Raw genomic sequence first — 25369 nt, 5'->3', positions numbered from 1 at the left:
TCACTTTTAAAAGCTTTGTAAAAGCTGCTCTGCTGGCTGCATTCTAACACATATGCAAACACACACAGTCACACCCTTCTTTTCTTCATGGACCCCACTCATTCTAGCCCCATCTCCACGGTGTGGGCCGTACTAAACCGTCTCTTGTCTGTTGCCCCTTTGTCCTGTCCGTTCTCATTAGATTACAGTATGACAGAGACCCCCGCCCCTTACATTAGAGCGGGCAGAGATGAAGAGATAAAGCATCTGCTGCAGTGATGTCAGATGACAGTTATGAAGCAGATCATGAGGCTTACAGTCCGAATGCTCTGCCTCCGCTTCGCTCTCTTAACCTCTGACATCCGAACAGCGCAATCCTCCTGAGTCTTGTTGTCACTGTTACATTTCCTTTTATTTGATTGTTTCCGCCGTTTTTTTTTTTCATTACTTGTCAATATTCTCGTTTAAAAATTGTGAGGACTTGAAATGTCGTCTCCGGTCGCTGTTGTGACTTTACAGATGCTGGTTCAGCCCCCATCCAGATGTTAATTCAAGGTAGACAGCTATTCACTTGAACAACTAAATGGGGCGAGGAGGGGACTGATAATATCTTCAGCCGAAAACAGTTACTTATTTATGACATTTTCTCTTGGTTTTACCTGCTTCCTCTTCTGCTTTGTCCTCGCTGTTCTCTTTTAGATGTCGGCATCAAGGAGACATTTAAACAAAACTGCACTTTTACAAAAAAATGAATCATTAAATATTAATCGGCAACTTCCTCGCCTCCATTAGATTCACGCTGTGCTGTGATGCATGGAAATATTGTATTCTATTGAATGTTCTCGCTCGGCTGGTGCACAAATTCTCCAAATAAATGGGCAGGTCGAGCGGGTTGTCAGCGGGTTTACCCGTCACTGTGCTCTTAGTTAGATTCTCTGTCTCTCCGTGATCTCTCAGCCTTCATCTTCTTAACCCGATCCCCTTGCTCGCTAAGAATAGCCCCGGCTTTAATAGAACAGCCAGGGAAACAGAGAAGAAGGGGAGTATTGGGAGGCTGCTGGCTGGATTCTCATTGGATTTTGTGCAATGTGCAGTTCAGTGGCTCCTATGACTCCTTTCAGCCCATTGATTTATAGTACCTCTGCCGGGGTAACCTTTTCATTTTCTGTCTTTATTTTTAGTTTGTTTGAGCAACGGGATGTTTTTAAACGCCAAAAGTTTTCCTCATCCTTTTTGGCTGTCCTAGAATGTAGAAGTAAAAGCCACATGAGAAAGAAATCGAATCGCAGTTAAATGTCTGTGTGGAAACTTTTCGGCCAGAGATTAAACAAAGCGTGTGAAGCTGTGTGAGACCGATGCTACCTCATGTTTTGTCCCTCAGATGGACAAAATGAATCAGATGCAACACAGGCGATGATAATGAAAGTGAAGAATGCAATTTGACCTCATTCCTAAAAGCTTGTTACGTGCTGAAACGACCAGAAAACCAACAAATAAATTCAACCCCAGCTTTTTGGCTGCTGGCTGCTGCGAATCCCCCCTCTTGCTGCAATCCTTTATCCTTGCAAACAAATCTCATTGACATCTGTTTGCAAAGTGCATTATGCGATGCATGGCACACTGCCACGTCTGTCACTGACTGAGCGAGCTTCATAACAAAAACAGTGGGACACGGTAATTTATAGGGAAAAAGAAAATCCTTTAATTAGCATTTAGTATTAGCACATGTGCTTGTGGGGTAAAATGGACACAAAAGTAATCCGGTGTTTGATAGGAGACGCATTAACAGCTTTTCTTTTGCATTTCAAATGAAAGGAGCCGTGTTTAGAGGGCTACCTTCGGTGAATGTTAGTGCCCCACTGATTGGCTGCGGGTACGGTTGATAACAGCGCCGTCACGGAAGCGTGGCAACCACCCTCCGGTTCCCCCTCCGGTAAACACGGTTTGCTGTCAGCACTTTTGCTGTAGTTTCCACCTTTTTTTTTTTTTAACGCTGTTGTCATCGTTAGCTGTGAGCCCCCGGCTCGCCGTCGCCACGCCGAGAGCCGTCGAGAGGCAATGGAAATGCCTCCCGAAATCTCGGATCTCGCTCCCTTGAATGCCCTCAAGGTTGTGTGGTTCAACAATAGTTGGTCAAGGGTCAAAAAGGTGGAACGTAGGCCACACACCTCAGCTAGAAATGGACACTCGACATTTTGTCCTAGGACCCACAGTTCTTGCACAAAGAGACAGACGGTTAGTTTGCAACACACAAAATTAGTTCAGTACTGTCTATATAATATAGGTAGATAATATTGGTGGATCTATCTGTTTTCAATTTCATCGTAATTTTAAGGCAAACTACGATGTTCTTTTTTAAATCATTCGTCAACCACTTGTTTGTGGTTCCCCACAAAACGTGATTGCGAGAGCGGTTTACTTGAATGTAATTTTGTTGACGGGGTTGCCTGAATTAAGATGTTGCCTACAGCCATGACTTTAAGATTATACAAGGAATAGCAAGAGAACATGCTGTTCCAGTGTTATGGTTGGATATCTACGGCTGAGGATTTAGGGTGATCTGCTGTCACGGGGGTGTTAAAAGGACACATGCTGAGTGTGTAATTACCTCTCACTGTTCGCATTCACATCTCATCTAATTTAATCCCTCTCTCTGTAGTAGCTACTGTATATTTAGCTCTCTCCCATTATTCACTTCTGGTCTTTTCTTTATTTCACTCTCCAGTCTCCACATAAGTAATTTTAGCCTGGCCTGCTAATACTGTCAAGCTCCCTATCTGGAACTGCACAGAGGCCTGTGGGAGTTGTTTTTGCTGATTTGCTTGGTTCTGTTCAGCGTTTTTATTTATTTATTTTTTATCTACTTTTTTTTTTGCTTTTTTGTTTAGCGTTGTTATTATTTGTGTGCTCTGAGCTGGCGTGAAATCCTGTGGTGTCATCTGGAGAGTTGAGGAACTGCTGAATTGGAAAAGTACAGCTGGTGTGGAGGTCTGGAGGAGGGAGAGGCACAGAGTTGGTACGGCAAAGACACAAAAAGAGCAAGGGAGAGCGAGTCGAGGAGAGAGGCCGAGGAACAAACAAGAAGAGGGAGAGTGTGAGCATCTTAAAGGTGATGTTTCATGTGATAGCACATTCTGCTATGTCGCTGCACGGCAGCTCAGATTTCCCTCTTCCTTTCTCTCTCTCTCTTTCTCTCTCTCTCTCTTCGAGCCAAGCAGGCAATGGTCTCTGGAAATAAATAAATAGCCGTTCGGCCACTGATGCCGCTTGAGAAACCGAGCTGGGCTGCCCCGACTCTGCATAAGAACGACATATAAAACAGGCAAAATAATCCAACATACTGAGGTATCTCTGATGGAAAATGTAAGGCAACACGATATTATGCAAGACACCAAACTCCTTTTACAGAACTGTAACACCATAAGATGCAGCGAGGAGGCAAAATGGTACTAAAAAATATTTTACACAACCTCTGCAATTCGTGCAGGAGGGAATCCTGTGCCAGAGCTAAGCAATTGATGGCTGTGATTAGAACAGGATTTACACGAGGACGCCATAGGATGTGTTTTCCTCTCATCTATATTAAGGACAACTATTTATAAGCTTTCTGGCTTTTAATGCTCTCGCTGTGGTTAATGCATCGGGGTGAGTCGTCCTGCTGGTGCGCTGATCATCACTTTTTAAGCCCGGAGTACATAATCGTTATCTTGTTGGCTTTCGACCGGAACCTTTGGATGGCCGGCGGAACGTTTTCTCTTCCACACAAATCCATGGAATTTCATTCACTCTAGTGATTAGATAACGACAGCCTCATAATTTCTACACATCATATAACTGTCAGTTTAGAAGATGTAATTCTGTCCGCACTCAAGCGTCGGAAACTATGTTGTACTACTATCCAATTACCAGCTGCTGTATACTTCTGTTTAAGGAAACACGATAATAGCAGTACTGACTGACTGACTGTTGGTCCCCTATCTGTTAGCAGTTAAGTTAGACTGACGATGTTGAGCTGTGGGGAAGTGTACTTACTTGCACTCTCATGCATGTTGTCCTCGGTCCAGTCCTTGTAAAAGTTGACTCAATTACCCGTAACATTTCAATTTCATTCAGTTAGTTGTACCTATCCAATTGTATTCTCTAGTATTGTATTCTTTATTTATTTATTTTTTGCAGCTTTTATGTGCGCCACTAGAGCACTTCATCAGGAGCGTGACGTTGGCTGTGGTAACAGCCGTTTTACAGCACAGCAGATTTGGATGATGTGCGTGGCACGCTAACTTACCATGAAGCCGAGCGAGTGGGGTTTTTGTGCGTGAACCTATGACTGTGTGTAGTCGACGGTGTGTGTGTGTGTGTGTAGAAGCGTGTAATAGGCTCACCTGTCCCTGGCTGCAGACTGATGGGCAGGTGGAGAGAAGTGAAACCAGATGGAAAGAAGGAGCGATGGAGGAACCAATGCACAGAGTAGATAAGGCTGCACTGGACTGCCTGTGGGGTGCATTATATGTTTAGATTTTGACTTTGACACCATGAACATAAACACCATTAGAGAATAAATTGCTGAGAGAATGAAGCTAGGTGAGGGGAGAACTTTAGGAGATTACATTTTCATTTTTCTAAGCAGGTTATTATCTCTTTACAAACACAAATACAAACCAATTTAACTAATAATGTTTTTTGAAGGATGCTGAAAAGATGGGGTGGTTATGACAGATGCTATTCTAAATATCCGCATAGATGAGCTTTCCTAATGGGCCCAGATCATGGACCGTGTAAAAGAATTGGACGTAGTCAACGTGACGCCGCCCTTTGGTATGTTGTCTGCCGTTTTGTGGCCTCGAAGTTTGGCATTTGGGCCGTCACCATCTTGGTTTTTGTCCGTCGCCACCTTGTTTTCTTTGCAACCAGTAATGACAGGAGAGAGTTTAATAAACTGAAAGCATACGGTGTAAGGGTTAAAGTTGTGAGACGAAAAACGCGGGCAACTCCCGGACTGGACAATGCCAATCACAAGGTAGCCACGCTGTGGCAGATGTCTGAAAAGCAAAGGAATCTTTTGCCGAAACTCTGAAATCCTCTAGTGCACGTTTTCTGTGAACGCAGTGACTGACTCTGGGTTGTTTTTGACAGGGTGAAGAGGAGGATCGTGCTGACGTTTCGTCCTGTCCAAGGTAAGCTCACGAGAAACTGTACATGTCTTCACTCCCGTTCAAAAAACACCACAACTCAATTGTTTTTCAGCTTTTCACTTTCTGTCTCGTTGTATTTAGACCGCTGCTTTTGCTATTTGTGCCGAGTACGCTTCACAGAAGCCAGGGGTGCGTGAAAGCCATTTCATTTTCCGTGTAAATAGACATAACTGTTGCTCTCATCCTTTGTTTTCCCCCGCTCAAACATTAAAGCAGTGAATCTGCATGATATGGTAAATGTGTCCCCCCCCCATCACATGACATCTTTGAAGATGATGGTTTCAGTGCCACATGTGTGAAAAGCCTCATAAATGCTGTGAACCTGTCGTACATATATGGGAACAAGGCAGGCTTTGTATGAGATTACATTGTCGGCCTCTTGAATCAGCAATAAGATTCCCAACGAACTGCGGTAAGTTGATGCGTTTTGAGTTCGAGCACATTGTCGGAAAAATTCACATGTTGTGATTCAACAAGCGATCCCGGCGGCTGACCTGAACCCCACGACGAGAACCTCTGGCCCGCCAGTATGGTGGTCTGTGCTCCTCTGTCAGTAACACGTCTCTGGCTGTATCTGGTTGCCGTGGTGACATGCGCATGTCAGCAGCAGGATGTGTGTGTGTGTGTGTGTGTGTGTGTGGCGGTGGGCGTTGAAAGGACTCCATGGAGGCGGATAGAATTCCTCTGTCCAGAAATGCCAGCAAGACACACACATGTCGGCGCTCAGATAGGGAAACTTCAGACATGTGGGCACGCAGGAGGCGCACACGTCACACAGAGGCACACACACACACACACACACACACACACACACACAGGTACAGGAAATGAGCAGACGGAGCGGACACACACGTAGACAGATATCCAGATTCCATGAAGGCCACGGCCATGCATTCATGCTGACAGCTCAGGGCTCTAGGGTTTCATACAGGGAAGTCAATGCCTGGCGCAACGCTTTGAACACTAATAGTATGTATACACACTTTTATTAACGCAGAACTGAAGCTAAAGTTTAATGGCACTCAAAAAAAAAAGAGCTTGCGTCCGATCTTTACAGGTTTATTTTTAAGCGTGAATGACAGACGATATATGCATGCAGAATTAGCGAATGCAAATCGTTGCTCACACAGCAGCTGCACCAGAGGAATCGTGGGGTTAAGGGCCTTGCTTCGGGGCAGCTTTTATGGCCGATGAGGGAGGGGAGACCATTACTCATTTGCTTTCCCCTTAGCCAGACCAAAACGTCCCCAGCCCGTGCCAGTTCGGGGATTTGAACCGAGGACACAAGCCCGCCGAAGCCTCGGGCCTGCTGCTGACAGCCAGGTGTAATGCGCTGTAGTTACTCCGTCATTCTGTTTTTTTTCCGCCAGAACTGTAATTGAGTGTAAGTTCAAGAAATTTCTTCTCCCCCGTCGGGACGTTTGCCTCGCAGCAAGGCGTATGTCATGTGGCATAATCATGATAAACAAAGAACTGAGCTTCAGAAACACATTCAATAAATCGTAAAGAGGGAAGACTCAGGGGACCGAGACTCAGGAGAGGAGCTCTTTCTGTCCAAGATAATAATCTTTCCCTTTGAGGACCTCAAATGTTTCATTTTGCTTTGAGCAGAGTATTTGTATTGACTTTTGAGGACATCAAGGAAGGTATTAACCTGGTGTTTACATTGGCCTTTAAGTCCTCATGCATAGTTCATCCTTGTACAGACATTGTTATATGTATTGTCTTGATTTATAAAGTTCACTTGTCCGAAGTACTTGTCCATGTCAGAAGAATTCGCAGGTTCACGACTGCACTGAGAGTGGGACGTCGCGTCTATTTTTTTTGTGTTTTGTGATTTTTCTTGACTCGTTGACAACACTGTTTGCCACAGAATCAGACTCGCATCGAGCCTTTAAAGGTCGCTGTTAATTCGGTCAGAGGCAAGGGTATGCAAAAGTAATACATTTTATTCAAATGATAGGAGATTGTGGAGTAAAAGTTATGAACACAACGGAGGGCACGACCTTTTTAAAGTTGAAATGTCAAATTCTCCTCCACGCCCACGCCTCCCACACATATATGCGTAAACAAACTGCATTGTGTTGGTGTTCCAACTGTTTGGACGAAGGGGTTTTGTAAAGTTAGTTACAGAGATGTTGTGATGGATGGTTTTCTTCGCAATATATCAGTATAGCGGTAAACAGTGTAGTGATATCCAGCCCAGTATGGGTAATATGTATGAGTGATATAAGTGGCACTGGAGGAAGCGTATTCCACACAACCTTTACGCCGAAGATGTTCTCGGTGGGAGACGAACACTAAGTGGTTTTGCAGCTCTGAACTCAACACAAACAAAACAAAACCTCACATCATGCAGCCTGCTCTACCTTTTCTTTTTTTTACTCGGAGGTCGGGGCAACTAACTGAAATGACTAATCCACAATCACGAACTTTAACCCCGATCAGCGGTGCGTTCGAAGAAGCCTCTGCCTGCGAAGTGGCGCACTGGTAAGACGGTCCGTGACGGCCTTTCTGCTTCTTTCTCTCTCACACTCTCCGGCTGCTGCCATTGGTCCCTGTTGGCATGCAGGTTGACAAATTGCTTAGCAGACACCACCATGTCATCTACACTTGTACAAGCGCACCGTGCGTCTGTGTGTGAGGTCGTCGGTAATGTGAGACTGTGTTTTGATCCCTGGGGGTCGCCTTGTCACCAGAATCTCCCTAACACACACACACACACACACACACACGCACACACATACACACACACGCAGCTCTCTCGCTCTCTCTGTCTCCGGCAGTACACACACACACTCACACTCACACACGTGCACACACTTGGGTATTCTAGATCATATCGACACTGATTTGTCCACAATGTACCCTCTACCGGTGCTTGATTTATTTTGCAAATGCAGTTCGGTGCAAATTGACTTTGAAATTGACTTTCATGTTTTTTACAATTATGACAAGTTGTTTTTGTCGTTTTCCGTATGTGTGTGTGTGTGTGTGTCACCTGAGAGACAGTTCTGCACTAATGGATTCAATATTATCTGAAAGGTTCTCCAAGTTCACACATGATGTAAAACATCAGGATGTGTTTTAGTTCCCCTTTGCAACATCTAATATTCTATAATTTCCCCCACAGCAGCTCTTAACGGAGCTTAATAGCCATCATCGGACAGAGGCAGGTGTTACTAGGATTTTTATTTTAGTTTTTAACACAACCCGCCTTTGAGAGGTGAAGGACGCTATAATGTAAAAGATAACTACTTCATCTCAGAGATATTTTAAAAACGTTAAGTTATTACAATACAGTGCGTCATTAAAAAATGAAGGGAAGATATTGTTTCATCTTGAGAGTCTGTGTGTCAACATGTGGTCCAGGAGACAATTACTGTAGCGGGAACTACCGTAGAGGGAGTTTAGAGTACTTTGCCAGGTGTGTTATATTCTGTCTGTCCTTGGACAGATTGTATCACTGGGATAGCGTTGTGAAACTTTACAGCTGTGTAGGTGAGATCGAAATGAAGGCCACGTTTGTAGATTAGTGCAGTCAGGGCAAGGGTTGCCGAAAAGTAGGAGGGTAGGAAGTGGGAAAGGTGGCGTTCGCCATGGCAGATTCTTACTTCTGAAAGACAATAGTTGGGATGTCACGGGAAACGATACTTCGGTACTAAGTCGATGCCGAATTAAAAAAACGTGACAGCACTCATTTCTCAAGTTACAACAACAAATCCGTGTTAAAGTCTTCTGGGAGGAGAGCTAGATAACGTTAGCTGTTAGCAGCCAGTGAGCGGCACGGTGCTGCTTGGCTACATAAAGGAGCTAACAGCTAAGATACGGAGGTTGCATAATGATGTGTCCGATCTCTTATTTCCTCAAAATAAGTATTCTGCAAAGTTAAATTACAACCTCATGGCGTGTTAAATGCAATTGGTAGAATTTAGTTGTTGAATGATTACTAATACATTTGCAAAAAGCAGTATGCAAATGGTAATAAAGGTGTGTATGTTCAAGTATATGGGGTTTATATTTTTGTTTTATACCTTGGTATCCAGTTAGGTTTTGAGAATTGTGGAATTTCACTGGTATTGATGTCAACTACAACATTTCTGGTATTTTGACATCCCTAGACAACAGCATGTAGTGTTCCAGAGCCGGGATGGACGTGTTTTTACGCCTAGTCTGGACTAAAGCAAGACATCAGTACGAGTATCACTGTTACCATCTCTGACCTAGCATTGCTGTCAAGGCAAGGAACAATACAGCACCAGTGTTGTCCTGACTGTGCAGACAAGGCATCCTTTAGGCCTCTCTCGCTGTCTCGTGCATATTTCCAGGCCATGTTGACAGTCTAGATCTAGCTATGCACATTGACAAGGCAATATTACGATCAGCGCCGGTTGCCATTCTGCGTGACCTAGAATTGCTGACAAGGGATAAGCCAAGGAATTGTATTAACCCAGCCGTGTCCTGATCGTGCTGACAAGACGTTATTCTCTAGCCCTGTTGCTGCTGTTAGACAGCTCTGTAGACAGTGCGAGCGCTACTGAGAGCAGTATGTCTGCTTTGTAAGATACCATTGCTGACAAGCCAGTGTACTGTGGTCTTAAGCACCGTTGACCAGGGAATAGTAAGGCACGGAATAGAATTAAGGCCGGCTGTATCGGCTGCACGTGTCGACAAGGCAGGAGTGAGCGCTGCTTTGGCCTGGTGTTTGACACTGGATGCCGGATGATAAGCTCCTTGCTGTTCCACACCCGTGTTAGCATGGCGAGGGGCGAGGGTCACATTGACTTCTGCAGTCCGGGGGAACTTGAGCCTATCTTTCCAGCAAACATTGTGAGTGTCGTGCATGTGTTCCCATTCATAAGGATTAGCCAAGATGTCCTCGGATGGCCCCGGTTGTTGCTGGAGGTCAACGCATGTGCTCTCTAATGTCCATGAGTGTGTGTGTGTGTGTGTGTGTGTGTGTGTGTGTGTGTGTGTATTTGCCAGGCGGTGGGGGGTTAGGCCTGCATTGCAATGACAATGGAGAGGAATTTAAATGAGAGAAAAGAGGGGGATCAGGGACGTTTGCAAGGAGGATGGAAGAGGCTTTGGCACCATTGTTATTCTTCCTCTTTGTCATTCTGCCACTCTATCTCTCTATTACCAATCCTCCACTCTCTGGCTCTCTCACTCATGCTACGTTTGTCACTGAAATTACTCCATCTCTTTATTTGATCCCAACTTAGCACTATCTCATTTTTCCCCTCGTGTGTCAACTCCCTGTAAGTTTTCTTGTCTTCTTCTACTTTCTCTCAACAGTCATAAGTGCTTCACACGACTTCCCAAGTTGGGAAATCCAGATCAAGCTTTTTGCCCCCGATCCTCATTCGTGATGTAGAATCCCTGCATTTTGGCCAGCGTCCGACCAGATTATTTCCCTTCATAATACAGCTACACTGCTAACTATTACTTTGTTTGGCTAGGTAGCTAGTTGGTAGCTCACTGCTGATGTAACTGCAGTGCTGTTTGTCAGTGACAATGAAATCCAAAATGAGCTTTGGTTTTAGTTCCATGCTGAAACTATTAATCAACAACCAGGTGTAGTGACGGGAATCGCAAAGTCTTGTCGTCATATTGGGTTGCCAGGTTTGGCACCATTTTGCGTGTATGGAGACAAAGAAAATCAAACCTTTGAATGAATACAACTACTAACAAATTTAACATCTAACAAAGCAGTCTTATTTATATGACATATATTGTTTGTTAAACACGTATATGAACTGAAATCTTAGAATGACTTGGATTAGATCTGGTGGGTGAGCACTTTGGACGAAGTGTCCAATTTCTATGGCTGCCCTCGACCAAAGTAATTCTTAGTCGACTAACACCATTTTGTTGACTGATCGATTTGTTGCTTTAATCGACAGATATGTAAACAATGACGACAATCCTCTCCAAGAATCGCACTAAAGCGCCGCTGTAGCTCTGTAAAACCAGAGATGTTCTCATTGGTTTTTTGGAAACAAGTCATTATTAAAAGACTTATCGACCAAAGAAATCTTAGTCGCCTGAGATCAAAACGACCGATTAGTCGACCCTTCGTCTAAGAGTGCATCTGTTAATGTTTTTTTATTCAGTGTCACTCAACTCCCTCCCATCAGCAGTGACTCGCTGTCTCTCTCTGTGCCTCTCTTTGTCTTGTCACTCCCCTCCGTCTCTTGTGTTATTACCTCAGCAGCCTGTGGTCAAATGTAGTCCAGTTGCTAATATAACCACTCTCAAAACAGGCTCATTGATTTTAATCTCTCTCTCTCTCTCTCTCTCTCTCTCTCTCTCTCTCTCTCTCTCTCTCTCTCTCTCTCTCTCTCTCTCGTACACTTTCTCTCCCCATCTCTGTTTGTCTGCCCCCCTACCCCATCTCTCTCTGTAGCGGCTCTAATTGCGATCAATTAGGAAACTTCAGAAGGCTGAAATAGGAGCTGTGACAAGGGGCATCCGCTGAGCTGGCAGGGGGAGAAGGGGAGGGAGGGGGGGGGAGTGGACGAGGAGAGGGGACAAACGGTAACATAGGGGCGGAGAGCGGATGGGAGGGGCAGCAGGGAGAAGTCCAAGTCGGTGTCGAGAGATGAGCTAATGGTAATGGCGTGATTGATGTGGCCACAGCAGCTGAAAGTCACATCGTTTTTCATGCCAGGTATTGATTCCTGACAAGCTCTTGTTGGTTTTCGGGGGCGCAGCGGACGGGGCACGGCACTAACATCGCCATGGTGAGGAGTTGTATTCCCATCTGCTGCTGAGGTGCTTTGGACAGAAGCATCATACTCTATATTCTGAGCATGCCAGCTGGATTGCAAACTGATTTCAAGAGACAATTTGGTTGTAACACGAGAAATTGTTTTGGTTTTTTATATATATTGATTTTATACAATTTATTTTGTTTGTATTATTTCAAATATTAGGTTCGTCTGCACGTCTAAACCTTGGGGCTTTGCCTCCCTGTTTTATTTTGATTCCCACGACACTTTGTCAGCTTTTGTGTTCTTTTTGCAACTTAAGCCCTTCAGAACGACACTCCCAGTGAAGATAATGAGGTCCAGCGTTTCAACTTCCTCACTTTCAATTTATTTATAAATGTATTACAGACTGACCCCCGAAACACAATCTTCAAAACAGCTTTGCTTGAACAGTGTTTTACAGAAAGACGAGGAACTTCTCCCTCCCTCCCCTCCCCTCCCCAGGCAAAGTTTATAAATAGCATTATTATCCGGAAATATTCCTTCAGAGACTAGAGCGTGATGGTTGCCTTAAGCTTTCTGACGCAACCGCTTAAAAATGTTTCGAACATCGCAATTCGACAAGATTCATGTTGTTCCACGCGGGGCTCGACTTGCAGATGAAATAAGCTTGTCATAAATAAATCTAATGGGCGTTTTCCGACGGTTTCCTGTCAGAGGTGTGTGAAATGTGCTCACAGCCCTGGGTTTGTTAAGGGTCTCTGTTTTTTCTTTATACATGTCCTAAAGGCTGAGAGCCTCTGGTCTCATGTTTGGCTGGCTTTGCCTTGGGGCATACAAACCCTTTTATCTTGTCACCCTAATGCATGTGTACGTGTGCAAGACAGAGAGAGAGAGGGAGCATGTGAGGGAGATGGAAGGATCAATACTAAGCCGTCAGGAGGTCTGCTACTCCGAGAGAGAGAGAGCGAAAGAGAGAGAGAGAGAGAGAGAGAGAGAGAGGGAGGGAACAGGACACCCAGAAGAGAGTGGAGAGGGAGAAAGTAATAGAGAGAAGGAAGAGGAAGAGGATAAGGAAGAGACAAAGGAAAAGAGGGGGGTGAGATGGCTGGACAGTAGAGAAGTCACAGGGAAGAGAGCTATATGGGGATGGAGAGCAGATGTGGCTGGTGATAAATGAGCAGATGCACTGGACAGGAAGAGCAGAGAGGAAAAGAATAATGCAGGTGGAAAGAAAATGGAGACGGTGAAAGAAGAGGAGAGGAAAAGGGCAAGTGCTGGGCTACAGGGAGTAGACTGGAAATGGTAGTACTTGTAACAGGTGAAAATGCAAGAGGGGGAACTTAACCTTATGATGTAATGAGAAACATAGTGCACGTGGGGGCAGATAGTCAGCAAAGCAAACAATTAAAAAGTTCAGTTCCAGACTTTCTCCAAACCTGAAACAAACCCACCCATCAACATGTTTATTTTCCTAAAATGAACCATATAGCATTCTCAGTTTTGACCACATGGCATTTTTAGTTTGAAAAAACCCTAACCTGCACATTATTCTAACACATCTCTGAATCCTGTGCAAGTGTCTTTGAGCAGGACAGTGAAGATCTACTTGCTGAGCCCTGAGGAACAGAGCTTAAACTCCTTAAACGCGATTGTTTGACTGAAGAGAGAAATCCTCCTGTAACTGAAAGCTCACAAGTTTGATCCTTAAAGCTATAGAAAACGTGTCCATCAAAATGTCAGGTGTCCTGTTAAAGTGTCAGGCAGCCAATCGTTGTGCAGTGTGCGGGCTAAATGCCTCGGACGCAAATGTCAGCACTTCTTTGTATTCCCTGTGTCTATAGTACTACAGAACGAATAGATCTGCTGTTCAGTGCACGTTCTCTCCCAGTGTGCCGTAGAGTCTGTGCACTTTTAACTATAGGGGACTCCAGTGGGATTCAAAGCTCCATCTCTGGCAGTGTACGTGTCACGCAGGAGCGTCGGCTCAACCAAAAAAAACACAAAGAGTATTTATAACATTGGTTTTGATGCATAATTCAGCCGACATAAACATCAAATGAGGAGGGGTTAGCGAAACTGTATCCCACAAGATCTAAAAGCTTTGACTTGACACCCATGATGAATATTTAAACCCTGACGACCTTACCCTGCGTTCGTCTGTAAATGATTTATTGTTCTGCCTCACGGATGTCTATTTTTATGCCTTTTGTCTTTTTTTTTTTTTTTTAAATATAATTCCTGTTTCACCTCTTTTTATCTTCTTCTCTTTCTTCTTCTGACAAGTTTTTTTTCCGGCTTCCCAGTACTTTGAAACCCTTAACCAAGACAGATAGCATTGAGCCTGATGGCTGCAAAAAGAAAGCCCAGAAAGTAAAAGAAAGGGGAGAAAAAAGAAGAAAGAAACCCATATCTTGTGATCATCTTTGACTTATCTGTGAATATCATCAGCTGTAATCATCTTTCCGCAGTATATTTCACCCCTCGATGATTAAGCTTCTTAATGGGCCCTGGGAATAGTATTATTTAATGTAGGGGAATCGGATGGAGAATAATACCCCATTATTATTAAATGTATTCCAGATGAAGAATTTCAATTGTGAGTTTCGTTATACTTGGGCCAATAATGACCCGGGTTCCTTAATGAAAGAAACGACTCTGAGGCATAACACCGTTTTTCACAATGAAGCAAAAGGTTGCAATGAAACGTCTCTTCCCCACTAATGCTTTATCTGGTTTGTAGCGTGATTGGAAAAGGAGGATTTCATGCTTTAAATACATAATGTACTTAATGGTTTTCTGATGCCAATCAGTGGGTCACAATAGTGAGTAACAGGAAGCAGTTCTTCAATTGTTCTGCACTCGTAATCTTTGTCTAACACAAACTGTAAACAATGCTGGCGTCAAAGCAGATAATGATAATCTGACGTGTGTGCCAAAATTATGAAAATCTACATGTTTTACATTTTCCTCATGTGACATCGGCCAGTTACTTTGACAATATGGTTTGTTTTGAGTGTCAGCAATGCACCTTAAAGATGGCGCGGCTGTAAAAAGCTGACGATCTATTCATTTGGTCATTTATGAAGCCCTTAAACGTCTGTGTGGCGTATGAAATGCAGCGCTTTGTAAAGCATGCGGATGTCAAAAACTGTAAACCGCATCGCAAACTGTACCAAAAGCAAAAATGTAGTTTTCTTTTTCTCCTAATTAGATCCAAATCTTGCCAATTTCTGACTCTTTTATTCAGGTTTTTGAACATTTTGGGATCTTTGTCTTCCTTTGGTAAATAAAGTAAAAAACATGTTTTTACTTTTTACAGTAAGGTTCAATCAAAGTATCATATTGGCACTAATATGGAAAATAATTGTCGACAAAACCCAGCCTTTAATAAGGTTGATATTCAAATCAACATTAAGATTAAATCAATAATAAAATTAGATAACAGCCACTTAATGTGTGTAATTCCTAATTCTAAAAATACACCAGACATTTGTTTTTCATAGAAATTGTGATTTGGTGCATTCTCAGAAATTGACTAATAGCAGCAAAGTGCAACGAGTCTCACATCACTTTCACATGCTAGGCTGTCTCGGATTAGACACATTCAGTGATGAAGACCAACAGCCTCATTTACAACGGAACTTGGCTCCGCAACCTGCATCTATCTCTCTGTTTGCTCCAAGGTTAGGGCTCACAGGGGAGGAGAGGCATCAGGTTACACTAATGCATCATGGCTGCTGGAGGACACACATGCACACGCCTCGTCACCCGCTGTCTCACCCTATCTCTCTTTCTCCTTCTCCCACACACACACACACACACACACACACCCACACACACACACACAGACCCCGGTGAGCTGATACCCTTGTACCGGTCCAAGGCACATCTGTGGCCTTTGTGTTATTGTGCCCTTGCAACCTGCTAGCAGTCTGCTGTCTGTCTGCTGGGCAAATCACTTGTCTCTAAAAATAAACTGAAACCATCACTTAAGGCCTGACTGAGGTTAAACAGTGGCAGAAAGAGAGAGTCCGATTGGATACATATATATATATATAAGACCACTGCAACACTTTGAAGTAATGTACAAAAAGGGGGAGCGTCACTCACAAATCAATTACCAGTTCATCTTTTTCGGGAGGAGGCGGCAAGGAGCTGATGTGTCATTATTAAGGCCCACCTGTACTCTAGATGCTGATGCTGCATTCCTCCTGCTAATAATGAATTTGGCCCGCTCCATCCTCTTTTCCAGTGTTTGTCACAATGTGCAGCGATTGCACTCGTGTTCACACTCGAGTCTCTGAAAAGCAGAAGTCTCAATCTCCATCTGTGCATCCATCATCCATCCATTTAGCTTCCTTTCCATTAGTACGGAGATGGTTAGTCAATTAACGCAGTTATTGATTAAATACTTTGCATTTTGGACCGTTGGTCAGTTAACACAAGCAATATGAGGACATCCACAAGAGCTTTTTCCTTTTTTTATTACTTTTTTTTAATGTTTAATATAGCTAAATAATTAATCAGAGAAATAATTGGCAGATTCAATAAATTCCATTATCCACCGTTCAGCGTCCTGTGAGAACAAAGCAGGAGGTGGAAGGCAAAGAAGCGCTGTTTAGTCCATATCGCATGGAAAACACACTGACAAACACTTTAACACTCGCATTCAGCCGATAAAAACCTACGGGCATTCACGCTGACAGAGATAAAGGCCTCCCTGCACAGATCAGATGCTCTTCCACGAGGCCCTGCAAGCAAGCAGCGAGTTAAATTTCCCTCAGAAGGCCGATCATTGACCTCTAATATTAAGAAAAGACTAGAGTTCATAGGGGTCACATCCCCTCTGAATGTCATTCTCTCCTCTGCACACACATGCACTTATATACACACTCTCTATATCTCACACACACACACACACACACACACACACACACACACACACACACACACACACACACACTCTCTCTCCCTGGTGTAGTGAGAGGGCCTTATTGTGTAAGCCAGAGGAAATGCAGACACAGCAGAGGACAGGGCATCCATTGATCCGAGCATAGACTCCTCTCCTACTCAGCCTCTCTTCTCCTTTCTCTCTTGCTGCCAGCCCACACCGTCTCTGCCTTTTTTTTTCTGAACCCTTTGCTTTCTCTGCTCTTTGTGTTATCTGCACTCCACTCTCCTACATATAGTTTTTGTTTCCCTGTGATCTACCACCCTCTATATTCTCGCTTTCACTCTTGAGGCCGTTTCTGTTGCTCCTCTCTCTCTCTCTCTCTCTCTCTCTCTCTCGCTCTCTCTCTCTCTCTCTCTCTCTCTCTCTCTCTCTTGTACCATGCTTTCTCCCTCTCTGCTGTCTGCGTTTCTGGTACCACATCTCTCTTTATTATCTCCATCCGTCCAAAAACCCATCCTTCCTCTTTCCTATTCACTTAACTTCAGCTTCCTGTCCATCTCTTAAATGACTTCTATTTTTTTCTCTGTTTCCCACCGTTCATGCTACTTTGGGAGCAGACACTTAGTTGGAAACAAAAAGTGGTAGATGGGGACCAGAATGATCAAAATAGCAAGAAGATGCAAGGAAATGAGGCGGAGGAAAGAAAACAAGTGAGCAAAAAGTAGGTAGTGAGGAGGAGCAGAGGGGAAGAGAAAATAATGAAGGGATGACAAGAAACTAAAGGATGTAAGGAAATGAGGAAGGAAACCAGTACAGAGATCAACGACAGGTAGTATATGTTTAATGGTGTTGGAGCTTTTCCGTTAAAAACAGGCGCAGAGCTGAACAGGAGGAAGTCATTTACACACACGCACACATTCAGTCACACACAGCGCGGCTTCAGTGATGGTCGAAGCAACCCTCAGGTGACTAGTAATCCTCAGAACTCTCCCACTTTGTACATCCCTCCTCCTCGCTCTCACTCCTTTGCCTCCTCTCTGTCCTTCCCTCCCTCGCCGCTTAGATGATTCCTTCTTCGCCTCCCTCCATCACCTTCTCCCACCCTTCCTCCACCTCTGCTCCGACACTTTCTTCTTTCTCCCTCCTTCCCTCCCTCCCTCCCTGCCTCCTCCCTACTTCCTCTGTGCCCCGCTCCCTTCCTGCTGGACAGGCTTTTATTTGAGCCATGTGGAACTCCCTAATGACATGTGGACCTGTATGTGTGTGTGTGTGTGTTTCTGTGCGCATGTTGAAGGTGCTGACATGTGCATGTGTGTCTGCGCGTGTGTATTTGAAGTGCTGATGCGTATGTGTGTGTGTGTGTGTGTGTGTGCGATGGAGGTGCTGACATGTCTGATCGTCGTGTGGTTCTCCTACTGAAGTTGTGCCGACGGCCTCTTACCTTTGAAGAGGCCAGTGAGGAGGGGAGAGGAGAGGAGGGGAGAGGAGGGGAGAGGAGAGGAGAGGAGAGGAGAGGAGAGGAGGGGAGAGGAGAGGAGAGTAGAGGAGAGGAGGGGAGGGCAGGCAATGGGAGGCAGAGGGGGGCAAAACGAATAGAGTTGCATGGGACCAAAAGGTGAAGAGAACAAGAGGAACGGAGGGAAGAAGAAGCTGAAATAGGTGAGAGGAGGGGTGGGAGGTCATTACAGTAATTAACACAGATGAGAGAGGGAAAGAAGGGGAAGGAAAGAAAAAGAGAGAGTAGGGGAAAAAAGCGAGTGGTGCATGCGGCATGGCAAGGTGCTGGAGAGATAGCGCGTTTCAACCTTTCAAGTCGACACTGAGATCAGAGAGACTCAGGTAGGAGGGTGGGGGGGGTCGTGGTGGTGTCACAGTGAAATGAGCCTTCTTGGAAGATGACAGGTCTTAAAGGGCCCTGGTTAGGGCTTTAAGTGTTTCCTGAGGACTCTGCTTCACCGAAACGCACCTACCAACTACCCATAGACAAAGGTACTTCTCTAAAGTCACTCATGCAGCATTTTGTTCCCGGTGGTCTTCAGCACTTCCCCCAGTGGTAGAATGTTGACGTTTCATATTTTAGGGACTTCTGTGCAACGTTTTCAAAAGACTTTACCCCCAATTAGTGGCAGTCCACATGTAGCAGAAAGAGGAAAACCTGCGAGCAGTTAACAGTCCATGCATATGATTTCCACATTACTTTATTTCCAATGAGAACTACTAATTAGTTGCAAAAATGAGAGATGTTCTAAATCTAAAAACAGAGTTTCACCCCCAGATTCAGTCATCCACACACAATTTCATCTCATATTTTCAATAAGTAGCAAAAGGTAAAGCATAGATTATTCCACAAAGCTTCTGTCTGATCAATGTAAAGTCGATTCTTGCGTTTGTACTTGAAGGAAAACTCATCGCACAAAATGACTTGTATCCATTAGACGAGGTTAATGAGACTTTGATCATACGGCACAAGTTGTGTGAGCAGATATAGATTGATATCGTTTTGCTGTTGGCTCACATTTACTTCAGTTCATCAAGACTTTTCTCCGTTTTTTTAATTCTCCATTCAACGTGGAGGCTCGCAAGAAAAAACAAGTTTAAAGGTTTCAAGGTAATACGCGGTGAGTGATTGATATACAAATGGTCATTTGGTGAATAAAGTATTCTTTGAAGAATCTTTTTAAAGATCTGTTTGTAGAGTCACAAAGGCCAGGGATCTTGTGAAAGCGAGGGTTAAAACATACAGATCTGGTTTGTCTGCAGTCTTTCCAGTCAGTTATTATCGATGTGAGAAAGAAAGTCCATGAAAGACTGTATTGAATGGATTTGGAACAGAATGCAAAGATCATCGAACGAGTGTCCAGCAGAGGACGTGAACCTGAGAGGGAGCAGAGAGGAGAGCTCACCTCTTATTGGGGCATGTTGATTTCCTCCGAGGTTGCTGATATTTGTAAGACGGTCTCACTGGTCTAATTTAATATGGATTGCCCCATATGTTTGTCAATTTGCAACATCTGTCTTTTCACTATAATCTATCAAGAGCGACACACACTTGCAGGCATTATGTTAATACATCAAATTAATACACAGTAAAAGCTACAGAATACAACGTGACTTTATTTTCTCAACACATCAGGTAGAGCAGTTTGTCTGAAGCCGTCACGGCGCCGTTGGGAGTTTGGTTTGCTGTGTGTGCCTCGGAGAACGAGATGGCTCTCCAAAAGACAGCGCAGTACGGTGAAGGTATCCAGTTGGCGTCCTCAACTGCCCTCTTTGTGCGATTGTGTATTCCCAAGGATTGATCTGATGAAGTACCATGGCATCTCTTTGCAGTGCCAGCGTCCCGCTTTGAAAGATTAAAGGAAAGGAAGAAAACAGAGACGGCTTGTCTACTATAATGGACTCTTGGACAACAAAATGCAATATAGAGCGTACAAAACACCCCTCAAATGCACACCACACGTCAAGCCTTGCAGCCTTTGTAATGCTATCTGAAAAGGAGAAAAACAAAGAATGTGTGTGTGAACTGGTGTATTTTTAGGTGTATACTTGTATTCATCATCATCATTGTGGGAACTCATCTGCCTTCTGGGGGCGAAAAGCTATTCCATAGTGTTTACCTTCAATGAATGTGGCTAAAATTTCAGGCAGCCATTTGTTTCCAAACTTGCTTGAGGTTGGAGGCAACAGATTGTTTGTTCAGCCCATTGAGTGAAGGTGCCTGGCAAATGCGCACTAATCGCATTTTGTGCTAGGACACGCTGCGAGCACGCGTTCATAGTGTGGTCTCCCTTGATGTTTTTGACGAATAGAAACGATTTGTGAAGAAGACACGAGCATTCGATCCGGGGCGATGCAAAGTCCCGCTTGGCCCCTGTTGCTCTCAAGCGACTGTGGGGTCCCAGAAGTTGGTGTAGGAAGTGTTTGACAGCGCGGCTAGTTAAGAGTGATTGATGCCCGCAGCCCTCTCAGCTGTTAAGGAGAGATGAGGGGAAACAAGTGATGCAAAGCGGATTGGAAGCCGCCTGCTGGCATCTGACTTCAGGAATGGTGATTAAAAACACATTATGACAAAGACAACATCTGGTGGTGCATTCAAAGCCTCAGCCGAACAGTAGCGTAGTGCGACATTACCCTGGCAGAACATGCACAGTGGATGAAAGGTGTGTCGCAAAACTCCATTCCAAACAACGAGGAAGACGTTTTTAATTAAAATGACATTTTCACTGCTCGATGGAGCTTTCAGCAAACAAACAATCACCAAGTAGGCTACTTAGTTTCATTATCATGGTATTCTGGTATATGAACTTAGAGTTCAATGTAATATTTGTGCTTTGTGTAGTTTATAATATCGTTATAACATTTTAGAAGAGTAAATTATTTCTGCAACTTGGCAAAGGTTGATTTTTCTTCCCATTGACGTTCATGGAATACAACGTAATCTTTTGGTTTAATTTGTTCCCGAGGCAAAGATTATTTCACCTATCAGTTACATGGAAAAGGGTAATTAAAAGCAAAATAAACTATGACTAATGGGGACAATTTCCTTTGATGGCACGCCCCAAAAGACAACATCTGTTCTGGCGCTGGTACCCGAGGGCTGTTAGCTCAGTGCGCCATCCTGGCAAAGCATGCATGGATGATTGTCAGGATGAGTTTTTCCTCTGGATCAGATGACTTTTTGTTAAGGTCAACCGTCATGTCATGAAATACATGAAGAGAATAAAGTCAATAACAAATGGGCCGTGGATTTGTTGTTTTATACAAGACATTTCTCCAAAACTGCTGGTTTTAATGGGTTTTACAACCTTTGAGATAAAGTGAATGACTTACCATAACAACTAAGGGCCAGGAAATACTAAGGGCTGTGTACAGGACTTTCACACTGTTGTAATGCAGCAAATATCATTTTGTTGTTAAGCACTGGCACCGTGACATTAAAGTTGGACAAACTGAAAGTTTCACTGCAGTAGAATCAAAAGCTTTGACACGGTTACACAGGTTGATAGATGCCCTTTGTCACGCTGTCAAGAACAAGGAGTTTTCACATTATATCTATGGTTCTGTGCATGTATGTCTAGATGTGTGAATGTTAAAAAGGTTTCATGCTATTCTCATGCTACGTCTTGCTGTTTTAACTTCACACCCATGGTAGTAACGAGGCCAATATCAAACTAAGAAGAACATCAAAGGCTGTCTGATGCTTCTGACGGAGATAGAAACCGAAAAAGAGAGAAACACAAAGATATAGAGAACATATAGAACGACCAAACTACTCTATTTGATGCATTCGGATGAGATCGTTTTCTATGAAGATTTGTTTGACTGAAAATGCAGTTTGAAGGAATGAAACTGTGAATGAAATGCCAACTTAATGATGCGTTTCTCTTGTTGAGTGACAATGTATCTAAGAATTTTGAGAAACACAGTGACAGTTTTGTCAGTGCTACTCAAGCGAGAGGCGGTATTAAGGAGTGACATTTCTTTCCTTCAAAGCTTGAGATGTTAAGACTCGTCAGTGGGCGACTGTCGCTCTCCCCGCTGTGTTGAATTTAACCGGGTTTATTTGAAACATTATAGTCCTTTTCTACAAACGCAGCGCAAATACAGTGAGATACAATCTTTGAAGACGGGTCCTCTCATCTCAATTTGACCACAGGGATTCCCAACACTTGAGCCGTTGTTGTGAATCTGCAAGATAGTTTTGGTAATCAAATGTTTTGGTCGGACAATGATGCAAGATTCACAAACAGTTGAAGCTAATACACAGACATGCAGGGAGAATTGTAAACCCCATGCTTCCCAGTGTCTCCAAAGTTAATTTATAGTTCAGATTGTACTCCTCTCGACCTCTCGTGTGAAATAGATCTATTGTGTCTGTCGGCCTATTCCTGCGTCACACTTCTAATTTAGCGCCTTGACTCAAATGCCACTTCATCCATGAAGATATTTTACTGCCTGAAAGGAAAAACAGAAAGGAAATGATTTTGCTCCATAAAAATGACACCGGCCAGATCATGTCGACCGATTGTAGCTGGAGATTTTCCGTGAGGGATCAAATGCAGATGTAGTCGTCTGGCAGAAAAAAAGAAGAAGCAGTAAACGGATGAGATTGTTAAATGTTCTGAAGTATAACAACGATCCGAAGATATTTAACCCATGCTAAGCTTTTTTATAGGGAGCAACTAAGGGTTTCAGTGATTTACTCAAGGACACTCTGACATGCAGTCAGCAGGAGCCGGTGATCGGACCGCTCTACTCCCTGAGACACAACCACCGAGGCATTGCAGGCCGCAAAGATGTTGATATTTATTGAATCCGTTCTGCCAAAATGTTAGATCTTGCAAAATAGTTTCCACTGGTAGTTACTGCAGAATTATTAGGCCCTCGCAGCACTTTGTTCAGGTCTTGGATTCTGTGCTTTTGGACTGTTGGAGGGACGAAACGATCACGGGACGATTTCACTTCTGGGCCCTCGGAAAAAACTCACTATATTCTCACTATATTCTGACTTTTCATTGACTTTGTAATGATTAATCCAAAACAATCATAATATCAATGTGACTTTTATGAGAGAGCTGCAGCTGTTGGAAATTAGGCTGAAAAATGTAATATATAGCACATAATGAATGTTTCGATCAGCTCGGAGATACGTGGGATGCAAAAAAGAAAGAAAAAGAAAAAGAAAGCAATTGCCCAGATTGTTTGTCTCGCTGAGCGGAGACGTTTAATTTGTCATGGTCTCATTGAAGTGTGCGCACACAGGGACACAACCGCACACGGTCACAGCCATGAAAACATAATGATATGGATTTGCGAGCACACACACACACACACACACACACACACACACACACACACACACACACACACACACACACCTCTGAGACCTGGCCTGGCTCTCCATTGTAAATGCTGCAGTCCGTCTGTGTGAGCTGTAGCTGAGTTAGTAGCTAATTAGTTTGGCACGCCAGCGTTCTTCCCAGGCCCTGTGTGTGTGTGTGTGTGTGTGTGTGTGTGTGTGTGTGTGTGTGTGTGGTGTGTGTTGGGGGTGCAGTGGAGGGTTTAATCCTCTTTACTTGTTGTTCTACACCACTGCACCCCCCCCCCCCCCCCTCGATTCTTTCTGCTTTCTGTCCCTTTCTCCACTTCTTCTCGCTTTGTCTTTCACCATGTACGCGTTTTGTCCCCACGCTGCCCGGTCCTCCCTTTTTTTTTGTCCCCTCTTTACCTTACCTCTTCACTCCTCTTTCACTTCCTTTCCAAGTCCTGCACCTCTCTTCCTCCTCCCATGCATATTTATTTTAATTTGACTTCCCTCTCCCTCTGACCCTTTTATTTTCCCTCTCCATCCATCCATCTCCCTCACCCGTATTTAATGAAAGTCCCTGGCATTAGACTAATCCAGTAGTGGAGTGTTCTCAGTGTCTCTCCCGCTTCATTCCTCCGTATCTCACCGCTCATCCTCCATCTTTACATTCCCCCCCTCACCCTCGACTAATGGAAGTCCCCCCGCTATCTTTGTAATCCAGTGTCCCTCCACCTTTCTGTTTCCCCTTCCCCTCCGTAGACTAATGAAAGTCTGTGGTGTTGGTCTAATCCCCTGGCTGTGTGCTCACAGCCTCTTTGTTGGTCAAATCTGACTAATGCCCTCCGTCTCACTCCGCAGCACAGGAGCCTCTTACCTCAGCCCTCACGGACACACACTAACTCTTTCACACATCACAGACGCCTTGGGGAATTATATGATTTTGCAGAAAATGTCTGTGTCTTTGTCTGGTTTATATGAGTTTGTGCACACACACACACACACACACAAACATGCACCCAATGGCACCCTCATATGACCTGCCCTACTGGTTTAGTGTTTCTTTGCACATAGACACATAAACACACACACACACACACACACAACACTGTCTGTTTCTATATTAACACTCAAGCATATTGATATTGACAGTCGAAGCAACACAGTGAAGTTCTGTTGTAGTTACTTCTTTTCGCATTGTTCGATCACAACTGTTGCATGATGTGCAAGCATGACTAGCAGTGAGCTGTTTGAGCTCAAGATGAGTTTTTTTTTTTTTTAAGGTGAAGCTCATGAGCAGAACACAGCACAGTCGCACGGCAACAATCCCGAAACTCTTAAAAATAATCAAGGAAGACAAGACCCTCTTCAGGAGCAGCAATGATTTACTGCAGATGTCTGGTGTCTAGATTTTTACTTCTGGACATGGATTTTTGCCGCAGGCTACACATTTCATCAGGAATGAGCAACATTTAGGAATAACACGAAATCTGAACTTCACCATTTGAGTGTTTTTACCGAGTTATCTCCAAAAAATGTGACAGAACCAACATGGGATAGTTCTTTTCATAGTCTTTGCTCCTTACTGCACCACACAAGTCTACAAAGGAACTTTGACAAGCACCGCAGAATGCGGCTCAACCATCAGTACAAGCACCTACAGTAATCTCAATTTAATTTGGTCTCTGTAACCAATGCAGGGCAGGGCTGTACCGTGCAGACATATATGCCACACGTGCTAGGAAAAAATGGTTCCGTGTTGTGATGGAAGATTTCTATGTTA

At 44.0% G+C, this 25369-nt stretch overlaps 1 protein-coding gene across 1 annotated transcript in view; it reads left to right on the top strand.

Annotated features, from left to right (window-relative positions):
* cntfr (ciliary neurotrophic factor receptor) overlaps positions 1–25369 on the top strand; it is a 200479-nt gene that overhangs the window by 29623 nt on the left and 145487 nt on the right. The window contains exon 2 of the mRNA XM_079179221.1: positions 5113–5153. The gene's annotated coding sequence lies outside the window, so the exon portion shown is untranslated. The remainder of the gene's footprint in view (positions 1–5112; positions 5154–25369) is intronic.

Source organism: Pholis gunnellus (assembly GCF_910591455.1).
Source record: "Pholis gunnellus genome assembly, chromosome: 18".
NCBI lineage: Eukaryota > Metazoa > Chordata > Actinopteri > Perciformes > Pholidae > Pholis > Pholis gunnellus.
Note: the sequence above shows the minus strand (reverse complement) of the source record. Positions and strands in the feature narration are given on the sequence as shown.